Below are 13,127 nucleotides of genomic sequence, written 5' to 3'. Positions count from 1 at the left end.
TGAAAATTCATGTCCACTTTAGGGTAGGCCACTTTAGGGGTGGTATTAGACTGGGGTGGGCAGGCCTACCTGACATTACTTTTCCTGCCTGTCCAGGTGCCAAAGGGCTTTGGACAAAGGGGGTCAGCTTGCTCTCCTGTGAGGGGAGTCCGACTTGCATTTTAAAAGCAGAGGCTTCTTTGAAGCTCGCCTGTCTGAGTGTGCTAATCAGCAGGTCATCCTGTGGGAGGGGGGTGTTAGAACTCTCTTCCCTGGCAGGCTTTGTTTCTGATATCCTGTAAAGCAAAGGCTCTCACCCTTGGGGGTCAGACATTAGTCTATGGTGACAGGCTAGCAAGAACCAGTCAGCCAACAAAACAGGGGTAGATACGTTTTCAGGGGTCACTTCTAAGGTGCCCTGGGGTTGCAAGTTTTAGTAAATTCAACACTGTAATCAGTGTGGGTTCATTAATATGAGATGTTTGATACCAAATATACCTATTTTCAGTGAAGCCATTATGTAGTAGTAGTATTCTTTATTCGGTTTTTAGCAACAACAAAAAAACATAAAAGCAGTTTAACATATAAAAAACGAATAATTCATATTTAAAAGTTTAAAATTCAAAGCAATTATGATTACCAGAAAACATTACCACAAAACGGTGATTATATACAGAATTTTTGCAGGTTCAGTCTGTGTCTAAAAATACATTTCAGAAATTTAACTACATACTTTGAAGTCCATTCCAGCTCTAGAAACTGCAGGTGTAACAACGCTATGCGGCATCTTCTGATACCCATCAGTTTTAACAAAGGGATCAGCCAGATCTTTCTGTGCCTATCATAAAATTTGCAGAACAAAAAAGTATGAATGGTTGCCTGCGCTGAGATCTCATCACACGGACATGATGGTAACACTAAGTCCCAGTTGTTTCTCGTTGGAAATGCAACCAAGCGATGGGATAGAATTAACCTGAACCTAGTCTGGAGAAATCGCTCAAAAATTGAAAAGTCGTGTGTCAAGTATGGCTGAATTAAACAAGCATTTGCAATGCAATAGGTCTCGCATTTGCGAGCGTTTGAGCTATTGGCATTGTAAATGACAATGCCTTTTATTTATGTGTTGGTTTTTAAAACAGACAAATAAAGGCATTGTCATTTACAATGTCAATAGCTTAAACTCTCGCAAATGTGAGACCTATTGCATTGCAAATGCTTGTTTCTGTAGTTGTCACAGGTCTGAGCAGGCTTTTTCAGTCTATTCAGTAAGTTATTGGTAGTCACACGTGTAGGATGTGGACAAAACATGCAATGTGCGAGGCTGGTCTACTTGCGCAGAGCCTCCAATCTGGAGGCAAACGATTGTGCCTAGCTGCGAGGTCAAAAGATGAGGACAACATTGATATGAAAGAAAAAACAACAATACTTAAAATCAATTAGCTCAGAATTATCCATGGAATTTGTGGATATATTACTTTATATCCTTATTCTGCATGTTCTATCATGCTATTTTGTACTCTTGTTGTGAGAAATGCACGCTGGAAAGTCACGTCCATGCAGGGTATAGTCATGCTCTCAATAGTGGGGAAGAAAACATAATCTTTTCATCACAGGCATTCACACCAGTGTTAATATAGTGCACCACACAAAAATAGATACATATAAACACACACTTGTTGAGGTTCCATGCCATAGCTTTTTGTGTCTCATAAAACGTCATGTCTATTTCAAGTAACAGTGGTTACCCTCAAATAGGTCTTCAATCACCTTATATGGGGAGGTGGGACACGTCCCTGTAGTCACGCTCTAAGATGTAAATCGGAATCAATTAGCGCAACCCATTTCCGGCTACCGGTATATTTCTAGAGAACACCAAAATCAGACAGGATTAAAAAGAGGGAGCAGTCCTTCTCACCATGCCAAGGGTTGCATGACACTGGTAACCTATCCTTCCACCAAATGTGCCCATGCCGATAGCTCGTGGGCGTAAATCTGTTGTTTTTAAACCTTGGCGTTCTCATCTTTATTGCCAGGGTTGCAGGGGATTTATGTCCTTGCTGGGTGCATGATGACATGCACAAGTCATTCCGCCCCTCAGAATGCCGGGAGCTGTAGTTGCAGATTGTTGGAAATGGCCCTTTTTGCCAGGTTATCCCCAAACGTTTTGCTTCTTCCGCCTATTTTTCCTGACATGTTTTGTTGGCTTTAGGACTCTGGGCACTTTACCACTGCTAATCTGTGCTAAGGTGTATATGCTTTCTGTATAAATTGTGTTTCTGGATTGGTGTTTCCATAATTGGCTTCTTTGATTTACTACCAAATCCTTAGTACAGTGCACTGTGTGTGCCGAGGGCCTGTACATCAAATGTTTCTAGTGGGGCTGCAGCACTGATTGTGCCACCCACACAAGTAGCTTTTCAAAGGTGTCTTAGACCTGTCACTACAGTGTCTGCGTACAGTTTTAACTGCCATGTGATCTGGCAAGTGGGTGCAAGTGCACCCAATTGCCAGGCTCTTCCCTTTCCTTACATCTATTTCACCCATAAGGTATGCCCAAGGTAGCCCCATGGACTGGCCTTTGCAACATAAACTGTTGGATGTTTTCTTGTTCGTTTTGTCTCTGGCCCAGCAATGTTTTTCAGAGCACTAATAAAGGTTATTTTATCAGCCCTTTTAGCTTGTCTATGTCTGCCAGACCAACAGTCCATTTTTAAATCGCCTTTTCTGATGTTGCTTATTAAAGGATTTACACTGATGTTCCGCTCCAAACCATTTGTGGTGTCATAGTGGGACCATAACTTACTCTTGATGTTTCTCGTGTACCTCCTTCGAGCTGATCCACAACTTCTTTTTGCGTTGTCTGACTCTAAAGACCGTCTTCCTCATTGCATTTACTTCACATCACGTGATTGAAATTTAGGAACTGTTGATGCAACTACCTTATACAGCCATTTTCTGAATAAACAGGTGCTAAGGACTCAGATGGTCCTCTTGCCCAAGGGTGTGACTCTCGTTCACATTGGGAAATCCTTCAGCCTCCCTGGGGTCTTGGCCCCTCCTCACCCCTTGAAAGAAGAGACTTCATCTGCAGGACCCAAAAAGGGATTTAAGCTTTTACATTGATCGTACCAAAGCCCATGTTTTTGTGGGGTTCTCCAGGGTGTAGAAAAGGAAGATGGTGTAGAAAAGGACCCTGTTGTAGTGAATAACTCTCTGCATTAATAGCTGCCATACACTGGCCAAAAAGTTGCGTCCAGAAGATCTGAGACCTCATTCCACCATGACCAAGGCTGCTACCACTGTGTTGGCAGGCAAGCTGTGACATGGGAGATGGAGCTTTGGTATTTACTGCAAAGTGAGGATACAAGGGTTAGAAGTATCCGTCAGAAGAGCATGTTAATTTCTCATGGTAACACTGTTTCTGGTGTAAAGTCTTATCTCATATTTCTCACCTCCCTCCCACATTTTTTTGAGTTGCCGATTTCTAACAAGGAGAAATGTCCCAAGTTATGAATTGGCACACTGTTACCAGCAAATGTTTTATGCTCCACATTAGAGAGTGCAGAAAGCCAGGAAAGAAATGATGTCAGCATGGAGGGGTGGTCTTACCACTTGAATCTGTGTCACACTCACTGATCAGTATAATGCACTTTCATTCTTTCTTTTCCTACTTTCCTTTTAAGGCACCTTCTCCTTCCTCATTGGAGTAAGGCATACCATGTGACAAGTGGTGTTACTATTTTGGAAACACCTGAAGCAAACTCGAGTTGCTTGACTTTATTGAACTTCGTGTCATGGATCTTTGCTGAGTGAGAACGTTCCCACACCTCTCCTTTCATTCCAATATCTACGGTGCACTCCTGATCACCTAGGAAAGAAAGAGCGGTTCCTTTTCTGTTTCCTACCTGTTCTTCAGTGCATGGCCGCCACTATTAGCGCTGCAAATGCCTAAGACCGCAGGAGTGGTTTCTTTTATTTTCCTGGATTGCAGGGTGTCCGGCCCCCGCCACGAGCACAGCAACGCGGGAACAAAGACCACAGGAGCAGTTTTTTATCATTTTTCCCGCCCTGGTGCACAGGAGGTGCCCCGAACACCCCAAATCCCATCGAGGACAGCAGGATCGATATCTCTTTATTTTACTGGATTGCACGGTGTCCGGTTCCCGCCGAGAACACAGTAACACAGGAACAAAGACCGCAGGAGCGGTTCTTTATTATTTCTCCCATCCTGGTGCACAGCAGGTGCCGCGAACACGACAAAGCCCGCCAAGGACCGCAGGAGCGGTTTCTTTTTATTTTACTGGATTGCACGGTGTCCGGCTCTGCCGTGATCACCACAACGCAGGAACAAAGACCGCATGAGCGGTTCTTTATTATTTCTCCCGTCCTGGTGCATGGCAGGCGCCGCGAACACCACAAAGCCAGTCAAGGACCGTAGAAGCGGTTCCTTGCTATGTCTCCCCCATTGTGCCCGGTTGCTACCGCGAGCACTGCAACGCATGCATGCAGGAGTGGTTATTTTATTTATAACCTACGGCCTTCGTTGCAACACCTAACAAGCAAACAAATCCTCCTGGCCCTCACTTACCACATGCTGTCTACCTCCGGTCACAGAAACGCTGGAGCACGCACACCGCAAGTCGGCCTGGAGCGCGCCTCGGAAGAGACGCGGGAGGACAGGAGCGTGACGCCGTGAACGTGCACGTTGGCGTTCCCGCGCGTTCACAGACCTGAGTCGGCTCGTGCCCAGGTCTGGATCGGCTCGTGCCCAGCTCTGTCTCCCTTGGGAGGTAGCAAGGCGACTATAAACCTCGTTGGCAGCAGCGCGAAGCGCTGCAACGCCAGCGAGACCTAAAAAGTAGTTTGGACCGCCATCGAATGTTGCACAGAGGTTTTGATGGCTTCTTTAGTGATTCGGAGTTCTTCTAGATGCGAAAGGGACATCGCTTTTAATGTCTTCCATGACAGTTCCCGAATAGAACAAGGTACAGAATAATGTTTTCTTAGTCCTAGATCAGTCAAAAAACTTTTTATATAGGACAGCCAACCAATTTTGTGTTAGTAATCCAGAGACATACAGTCTGCAATTAATTGTTGAATGAACACATTTTCTTCAGATGACCAAATTCGGTGCCAAAGTAAAAGAGGTTGAATTTTGGCCAAATCTAGCAAATAGGGAATCCCCAATTCCATGTGACAAGAAAGAGTGGACACAATCTTTGGTACCGCTAGTAGGAATCTTAAACAAGCATTTACAATGCAATGGTTTCGCCTTTGGAAAATTTAGAGCTATTGGCATTGTAAATGACAATATTTGTATTTATGTGTTGGTTTTGAAAACAAATAAATGGCATTGTCATTTACATTGCCATTAGCTTAATCTCTCGCAAATGTGAGACCTATTGTACCCTACGGACGAGCTCAGCAGACAGCAATTACCACACACACACACACACACACACCCAGAGCCAGCCACACCCACACACCAAGAGCCACACACACACACCAAGAGCCACACACACACCCAGAGCCACACGCACACCCATCCAGAGCCACACACACACACCCAGAGCCACACACACCTACCCAGAGCCACACGCACCCACCCAGAGCCACACGCACCCACCCAGAGCCACACGCACCCACCCAGAGCCACACGCACCCACCCAGAGCCACACGCACCCACCCAGAGCCACACGCACCCACCCAGAGCCACACGCACCCACCCAGAGCCACACACACACTCAGGAGAGCAAGCACAGCGAGGGGGCAGGGAAGCAAGCACAGCGAGGGGGCAGGGAAGCAAGCACAGCGAGGGGGCAGGGAAGCAAGCACAGCGAGGGGGCAGGGAAGCAAGCACAGCGAGGGGGCAGGGAAGCAAGCACAGCGAGGGGGCAGGGAAGCAAGCACAGCGAGGGGGCAGGGAAGCAAGCACAGCGAGGGGGCAGGGAAGCAAGCACAGCGAGGGGGCAGGGAAGCAAGCACAGCGAGGGGGCAGGGAAGCAAGCACAGCGAGGGGGCAGGGAAGCAAACACAACCAGGTGGCAGGGAAGCAAACACAACCAGGTGGCAGGGAAGCAAGCACAACCAGGGGAAGGGGAACCAGGGGGCGGGGCAGCAAGCACAGCCAGGGGGCGGGGCAGCAAGCACAGCCAGGGGGCGGGGCAGCAAGCACAGCCAGGGGGCGGGGAAGCAAGCACAGCCAGGGGGCAGGGAAGCAAGCACAGCCAGGGGCAGGGAAGCAAGCACAGCCAGGGGGCAGGGAAGCAAGCACAGCCAGGGGGCAGGGAAGCAAGCACAGCCAGGGGGCAGGGAAGCAAGCACAGCCAGGGGGCAGGGAAGCAAGCACAGCCAGGGGGCAGGGAAGCAAGCACAGCCAGGGGGCAGGGAAGCAAGCACAGCCAGGGGGCAGGGAAGCAAGCACAGCCAGGGGGCAGGGAAGCAAGCACAGCCAGGGGGCAGGGAAGCAAGCACAGCCAGGGGGCAGGGAAGCAAGCACAGCCAGGGGGCAGGGAAGCAAGCACAGCCAGGGGGCAGGGAAGCAAGCACAGCCAGGGGGCAGGGAAGCAAGCACAGCCAGGGGGCAGGGAAGCAAGCACAGCCAGGGGGCAGGGAAGCAAGCACAGCCAGGGGGCAGGGAAGCAAGCACAGCCTTGGGGCAGGGAAGCAAGCACAGCCATGTTTCCAGTGCTTGGCTATTCTGAACAAACCACACGTGAGGGTGTTTTATCTATCATAAATTGATTACTGGAAATATTCCTCTCATAAATGTATAGCTGCTTGCTCCAGTAATGTGGATGCATATAAATGTTGATATCTTTTAAAAGGAAAAATGTATACAATTAATTTTTAGCTGTTTTGAATTATTCCTTGATCAATTCGTACTGTGATAACTACTTGTACTTTTATGCATTTACTAAATGCGAATAAAGTTATTTGACTGATTGATTGACCTTTGTACCAGCGTCAGAGAAACACTCGACATTACCTTTAATACGTACGTAGCTCACACCTGTGACACACCTGGCATATTTTCTCCTTGCCTAGTTAAAATGCCCCTTAAACGCCCATAATGCGTCACATGATGTCATGACGTGAAACTCAGGGCAACACCGGTGTCATGATGCCAGCCCCAGAGTCACCTTAATCACATACCAGCCGGTCCTGTGGTTATTCCAAGTGACACAATCTTAACACCAACCGCAAAGACCCCATCAGCACATGCCCCTTATGCCAGCCACGCATACACATTCAGCCCATGCCAGCCTACTCTCATGTCAAACCCAGAAAACACTCTTCGTATGCCATTCCTCGTTAATGCCAACCTCAGAGTAACACTCAGCACGTGGCTTCCCACCTTATGGCAACTGGAAAGACACATTCAGCACGTAATGCCTACCTCAGAGGAATACCCAGCACATGCCATGGTGCCCTCATTCAAACCCATGCTTACTTTGGGCATGCCATCTTAACTTAATGACAAGTCATGAAATACCTTGGTACATTCCATCCTCTCCTTTAAACACCTCTGAACTCTGCCAGGGGGCCATGATGCCAAACCCAGGGTTATATTCTGCACATGATGCGAGCCTGTCTTAATGACAACCTCTGAGGGCACGATCACAACATGCCACTCTGCCCCCCTTACATCTTGCTCAGAGTCACCCACAACACATTGTACAGCTCGGATGCCACTGGAGAGGCAGTTCAGAGTCTGCAAACAAGCACCTCCTAACAGCAGTGCCTCGGGCCACCACCCGCCATCAGCTGCCCCCTTACCGGTCTGGGCGCGCAGCACAGGATCCCAAAGGTGAGCCAGAGCAGGGCTCGCTGCGGCGGTGGGTGCCATGGTGGTGCACCCTCCCGCGCTGGACAGGACGCCGCCTGTCGGCCGGAACTATCCTTGCTCTCCGGACTCCCCAGCCCATCTGTCTCTGAACAGAATATGAGCTACTGTGGCTCTCATCTGAATCTGGAAAACCAGCAGCTAAAACGGATCCGTGGATTGATGCAAACATTCCCCATGTCTGTGTGTGCAAACCGAAGGTCAAAGGTTCGAATCCTAGTTGGTGCATTGGGTAAAAGTAGCATGCGTTATTTAGTGCTACGAGCTTCCAGTCCGTGACAGAAAGAGCCCTAAAAATAAATGATTGAAAGATCTAGAAGCTGAGTTTATAAAACACGTGAGCCCGTCAGCAATCGCAACTCTCCCCCAAAAATACGATTTTGAATAAAGGACGACAAAGGCACCCCCATTCCACATGCAGTCAGAAGCTTTGAATGGTCCAGGGGCACTTACGTTGAGCAGCTCGCGGTCCCTCTGCAGCTACCTTCTCTTTCACCAGCTCTCTTTTGCCGGCTGGAAATGTCCACTTTCCTGTCTTGTCCTGAGCTCGCGGACCGGCATGCTCTGAGGTGCTCCTGGTATGTACGACCCGTCTTGCAGAAATTCGGCCAGACTTTCTCCTGGCAGCTTTCACTAGCCTTTGAGGAAACGCCCCATCCCATCCCAGAGCACACCCCCTGCAGGCAGAGCCATTCCAGGCGGCGCTGGTGATATCACAGGCTTTCGTTGTAACCCGAGAGCCGGCATTCCTTCCCTCACACTGTCAACAGAGGCAGCGAGGGGGTCTGTCTGGGGACTGCTGGAAAACTTACTTTTGGGGAGAGAAGTTTAAGTGTTTCTAAGCTTTATACAGTGCACTAGAGTCAGAAGATGCGCACGTATATTTGTGACTGTAGTGTATTATTTATTTAGCGATCCCCGTCGCCGCAACATGAAGCTATAAAAGCAAGTTCCACTTCATGTATTAAACAAGCACCTACGGACAGCGGGAGGGGGGACGGAAAGCAGGACATCGCGCAACCCACCCCTGCAGAGGACACTTCCGAAATGGCGAAAACAAAGCTGTAAAAAAATAAATAAATTAACACGCCCACAGCCACATGACATAGGAAAAGTGGTGGTATGAGTAAAAATCACGGGAACGCCCACTAATCTGCTCCGGCAATGACGGACAGATGTCTGTTCCAATGGCTAGCCTCCATTTATGGAGCTAGCCAATGGAACAGAGGGGCGGGACTACACACAGCATACTCTAAACAAAAACAAAAGTTTTTCGCCTTCGCGAAAGTCTGCTTGCGCAGCTTTCGGCGAGGAGAAACCTAAAAGGAGTTCTCAACCACTTGTAGGGCACTGATATTAGCGTACCCCCACAATCCGGCCCCGTACAGGGCTATTGCCTGGCATTTGGCTCTATATATCTTTAGCAATTCCACGGGTGGCCTCTTACCCAATTTTTGTGAAAAGTTTATGAGGGCTGCAATAGCTCTCATGAAATGGAGTTTTCTGGCCTCAATCGCAGAATTCCAGTTTAATTTTTGGTCAATGATAATTCCCAGGTATGGATAAAGGAAATCATATCAGTGCACATCATCAATAGTTTTTCATCCATGTGCAATTTGCACACCAAAACACAATTTCTTAATCCAAAAGAATCACGTGGTGTAGATACTAATCAATCTATTTCTTTTTAAAACCAGGTTCTTCACAGCCGACGTGCGTTTCGCCCCATATGGGCTTTTTCAAGGTTAAGAAAACACATTATCTACTGCACTTCGTCTCCCAACGCTCCTTTCATTCACAATTCCTTTGCAAGTAAGCTGTGTAATAAAGATCCAAGTCTTATTTTACTGTAGTAGAGGAGAATAGTCGTCCTTCTATGTTGAAATTATGGCTGAGCAGGTAAAACAGCTATTTGCTGCAAGAATGATATTGCAAGCTGTTGGTTTGCAAAACAAAGTGGTACATATTTTGTTTTCTATGTGTACATGTATGTCCAGATAGTCTATCTCTTGTTGACTGGAAGTATAGGTGAATTTCAATTGCAGGGCATTGTTAAGGGACTTTAAAAACAAATCTAACGCCTCAGTTGCACCTTCCCAAATTAGAAATAGGTAATCTATATAACATACCCAAAATACCACTTTGTCTGTTATTTCTTTGTATTTCTCAGACCAGACATATTCAGCCTCCAAGCAACCCATGCTAAGATTGGCATAAGTGGGTGCAAAGAACGATCCCTTTGCCATACCACTGCTTTGCTTGTAAAATGTCTTGTCAAAAACAAATACATAGTTCGTCAAGCAAAATTGCATCATGTTCAAAATCATCTGTGTACGGCTGAGTAGACAGAGATTGTGTAATAAAGAAGAACTCACAGACTTTTCCCCATCCTCATGTTTGATAGAGGTATAACGATACCACATCGATAGTGGCCATTGAACAAGTTAGTTACCTTCAGTAACGATATATCTGTAAGAAACATTAGTAGTGATAGATTCCTTACCTTCAGACTGGATCCGGAAAGTTTTTCATCAGCAGTACCCCTGTGCGTCAGTAGGTGGCAATGTGCGGATCCGCGTCTGTCGCTAGCGTCGTGGTTGCTGAGATGATGTTACGGGCGCTACTTAGACGCTGCCCACGCACGCTGTGAGTTCTGTACACAACTTTCCGTGCCAGTAACGCAAAGCCATGCAAGAAACTGACCACTAGTGCACTGATTTGATTTGATTTAATTTGATTTGATTATAGGATTTGTAGAGCGCATGAATGCCCGGGGCGTCTTGGCGCTGAGATGACTGAGACTGTTGAGCCGGTTGTATCGGGTGAGTCGTGCAGGGATCTGGGCAAGGCTACCCAGAGAAGAGCCAGGTCTCTATGTTTTTTCTAACAGTTAGCAGAGATGGACTGTTTTTTATTTCTGCAGGGAGTTTATTCCAGGTTATCGCGGAGTGCAGCAGAAAACCTCTCCCCCCTTTCCCCCCCCCCCATCTTAGTTGTTTGAAACGGGAGTGCGGAGGAGGTTGGCACTGCTAGATCACAGCGCCCTAGCTGGAATGTAGGGCGTCATGTTTGTTTTCAAGAAATGCGGCCTTGACCCATGCATGGATTTATATGCCAGGCATGCCAGCTTGAATTGGAATAGTTTCTTAGTCGGTAGCCAGTGAAGATTTCTAAGCTTGGAAGCCACCGGCTCAAATCTGGGGATGTTCAGTATTAACCGGGCCGCAGCGTTCTGCAACCGCTGGAGTTTTGCGAGAAGCTGTTTTTGTAGGCCAGCGTATAAGGCGTTCCCGTAATCCATTTTGGAAAAGGCCAGCATGGATACCAGTGTTTTACAGGCGTCAAGGGGGATGTACACTGAAACTAGGGCCCTGAAAGGGATGACCATAACCCTAGAAATTAGTTCGCAGAACGGGGAGGATGGGTGGGACGGTAAGGAATCTATCACTACTAATGTTTCTTACAGATATATCGTCACCGAAGGTAAGTAACTTGGGGGCATATGTATCAAATACCGTTATTGCGATTCTCAAATAGCGATTTATAGAGAATCGCTATTTCAGAATGGCAAAACGGGGTGTAATATAAAATTCGCTAATATTTTGCAATTCCTTGGTTTTCCTTAATTGTGAATAGCAAATTGCGAATCGCAATTAAGAAATACCTTCCCATTCATTTCTATGGGCCTAGAGGCCCATAGGAATGAATGGCAAGACATTCGCAATTTGCGAGTACCCATTCGGTACTCGCAAATTGCGAATGCAATTCCAAGGGTGCAAGGGTGTCGTAAGGACACCCTGTTGCACCCCTGAAATGAGCATGTGTGCACATGTGGCGCACATACATGCCCCAAGGGCATGTATGCGCGCCACATGGCACTTTGAAAAATGCTAAAAAGTGCATTTTTCAAAGAAATCGCAAATTACCACCAACTTGAAGTTGGTGGTAATTTGTGATTTCTTAAGTAGAAATCACACAACTTGGGTGCTTTCTACATCCCAAAATAGGGAATCGCAAATTTTGCGATTCCCCATTTTGCAAGGGCCTTTTGAGATGATACATCCAAAAAGGCTGTTTCCTGTTCGCAAACGGGCCGATTCTGAAAATCGACCCATTTGCGAACGAGAAATGGGCTTCATACATATGCCCCTTGTTCATCTGAAAGAAACACAGTGATAGATTCCTTACCTTAGAATAGATTTCCCAGCAATACCAACCCCGATGGTGGGTCTGCGAACCAAGATCACACCAGGAAGTCCTGAGAACAGAGCAGCCAAAGAAGCCATCTCTCTGGACTTGGCTGTCCAGGCAGTATCTTGGACAGCCATCATCAGATCTTATCAGCGCCAGGATGCCTGCAATGGTGACAGCTGCGCTTTATAAGTTTGTTAAATAAATAGTGATTAATAAAAGTGTGCAACGAGGCCCATGTAGCTGCCAGATGTCTTGTAAGGGGACACCACGTCCCAACACTGAAGTGGCAGCCGTCGCTCTGGTAGAATGCCCCACGGGAGGCTCCTTTTTAGCCAGAGAGTAACCAGCTTTAATACACAAGACGACCCATTGGGAGATAGGCCGCTTGTGTGCGGCCCACCTTTCTTGGCACAAACATAGCCGACAAAGAGCTGGTCTTCCACCCGGAACTGTTGTGTGCGGTTCAAGTAAAACAAAAGCGGCGTTTTGGGTCCAGAAGGTGGAGCCTCTCTTCCTCTCTAGAAGGATGCGGGTGGAGCCTCTCTTCCTCTCTAGAAGGATGCGGAAAGAAGGTGGGCAAAGTGATGGTCTGCCCGATGTGAAAGGCAGTGACAACCTTTGGCAGAAAGGATGGACGTGTACTGAGCACAACCTTGTCCGGATAGACAGATAGAAAAGGAGGTTTACAATAAAGAGCCTGGAGCTCACTCACTCTACTGGAAGAGGTGATGGAAACCAGGAAAGCAGTCTTCAAAGTCAGCAGACGAAGAGGACAGTTGTGAAGAGGCTCAAATGGAATGCACATTAAATATGTAAGAACCAGATTCAAGTCCCGCTGTGGCATTACGACAGGAATAAGAGGGAAAAGATAAGTAACGCCTTTAAGAAATCGATTTTCAACAGGAGACTTGAAAAGAGAGGGCTGATAAGGGAGCCTAAGAAAGGCCGAAATAGCAGAAAGATAGCCCTTGATAGTGCCCAGAGCAGAGCCCTGCTGGGCCATAGAAAGAAGGAACAGAAGAACTTCTGAAAGAGGGGCAGAAAGGGGATCCACAGCTTTTGCTGTGCACCTTGCCACAAATTTGTTCCACCTGCAGGCATATACCAA

General features: G+C 47.4%; 1 protein-coding gene across 4 annotated transcripts in view; it reads right to left on the bottom strand.

Annotated features, from left to right (window-relative positions):
- TTK (TTK protein kinase) overlaps window positions 1-13,127 on the bottom strand; it is an 894,856-nt gene that overhangs the window by 489,418 nt on the left and 392,311 nt on the right. The gene's annotated exons all lie outside the window — the stretch shown is intronic.

The sequence above is a fragment of the Lissotriton helveticus genome, chromosome 6, assembly GCF_964261635.1.
Source record: "Lissotriton helveticus chromosome 6, aLisHel1.1, whole genome shotgun sequence".
Lineage (NCBI taxonomy): Eukaryota > Metazoa > Chordata > Amphibia > Caudata > Salamandridae > Lissotriton > Lissotriton helveticus.
Note: the sequence above shows the minus strand (reverse complement) of the source record. Positions and strands in the feature narration are given on the sequence as shown.